This window comes from Nicotiana sylvestris, chromosome 11, assembly GCF_000393655.2.
Source record: "Nicotiana sylvestris chromosome 11, ASM39365v2, whole genome shotgun sequence".
In the NCBI taxonomy this organism is placed as follows: domain Eukaryota; kingdom Viridiplantae; phylum Streptophyta; class Magnoliopsida; order Solanales; family Solanaceae; genus Nicotiana; species Nicotiana sylvestris.
The window spans coordinates 21991537-21993617 of NC_091067.1; positions in this window are offsets into that span (position 1 = coordinate 21991537).

The following is a 2081-nucleotide window of genomic DNA, read 5'->3' on the forward strand; positions in this document are numbered from 1 at the left end:
GACAATGTCATATTGCTTCACATTCACAGGAGTCCATGTTGGTGGAATTTTTTTGATAAGAAGTTCATGATGGCTAGTGAGGTCTCAAATATTGCACGATATGTCCTGACGAAATTTTGTTTGTTGGTCATGAAAAACTAGCCTGGGATGAAGAGTTCGCGTTGATAATTAAGCAGCCATCATTATGTGATTTTCGACTTGTAATTTTGAGTTGCATACTCCTAAATGGCTATGCTACTTTACCTTATGGTACTAAGAAGACAATTTTGATGGACGACAAACTTTCTGTGTTTGGTGCTGTTATCATGGTATCAGGTCTGCTTTCTATTGATACCAGTGAGTTGGTAGTCTCACCTTCCAGTACGAGATCTATTCGACTTGCTTATCCGTTTCTTTGTGGTGGCCGAGAGCCTGTAGTATCCCTAATTAAACAAGTTGTTGGAACTTTCGCATTGGGTGACCGCGATCCATGGACTGGTGGTGCACTGGTTTCCAAAATGCATATGGGGAATTTCCGGACTCCGAAAAGTAAGGCATTACTACTGCTGGTATCTACTGGAAAGTTTTGCTCATTTGCATCTTCTTACTCTATGATTAAAGTGTGGGATCCCGGACGACAATGGTGTGTGAATTTCTATATATGCGAAATAATTGAAAATATAATGTTTAGTTTAGAGATTAGTGATATATCACTGAGCGCAACTAAATGTGACAATATTGATTCACAAGTGGCAGAACTTTCTTGTTTTGGATTACACTCACCAACAAATGCCTTGACATGGGTACCAGCTGAACCTTTGAGCTCATCTTCCACCATTGCAGATCTTGTGGCCACCTTGAACCAAAACCAAACGTTTGGTTCCCCATATATCTTCTGTAATACTCTTAGATATTCTATTCATTTTATATTTGCACTAGACGTGAATAGTTGTTCTTCAACCATGAACAAGATAGGGCAGCAGCATCCTAGTGCTCATGATGAACAACGAGCTCGCCAAACATCCTTATTCATTCAGCACATTAGCGTATGTATTGCTTCCAGATATGTTGTCGAGATGGTTGATAAGCTTTGTGTGAAGAAGGTCAATGAGGATTCAAGCCTTGTAGAGCTTTCTCATGGCTTTATTGTGGAAACTACACAATTCCTGAGAGAATGATAATCTGGATGAGGCACTCATTTTGAAGGAAGCAATGAGATTAAATGGTAAAATGTCAAGAACTGTCATGTATAGGATGCTTATTCCGCTCAAATTTATGAAATATGATGAAGTTGAGTGTGTGTTGACAAACATATCTCACAAAGGGCTTGTTCCAAAAGTAGTACTGTACAATACCATCCTTCCTATCCATTACTCAACAGAACATATCCTGAAGGATCTCAAGGTTACTAAGGAAAGGATACTAAGGTGTTTGAGGCAAATTGATGGGTTGCTGATTGCATTACACGGGGTGCTTTTGTGGGGATTTGCTTCTGGAAAGTTTGCCTTGGTTCACTCATTTCGCTCTCCGCTATTTGCTTCGCCAAGGGGCAAGCAATATTTGTTCGATATGCAGGGCAGGTTATGATGGCACTCAAGTTGATAACATTGCTAATGTATGAGAGCCACAAAGGACAAGGTTTAGATTGATTCACTGAAGGTGCACTGGATCCTATATTTTCCTCTAGGCACAAAGAACACCTTAGTATTCGTATAATTGGTCGGGAGCTCGTGAGTATCACTATTCTTGACTTGAACATTGAGGACAAGGTTCTCATTGAGGACGGAAGTATTGTTATGAATCAACCACAACCCAATAATGATATCAACACACATAACTATTGGGCTGAGAAGAGCTATTGGGCTGAAAACAAGTAATATGGTCTGACTAATTTGGGATCCGGGTTGAGTAGTGAGCCCAAAAACTATTCTATTAAAAGAATAGAAGTCAGTGATTCTGGAGATTATGCGTATTGTTGAGAACTCTTCCCCTTCGTCTTTGTGCTTCTTGCTTCTCCCTCTGGACTATCTCTTTCTGTTCTCTCTTGGCTCTCTCTATCCTTCTTCTCTGGATCTCCTTCTTAGTTCTAGTTATTGTAATGA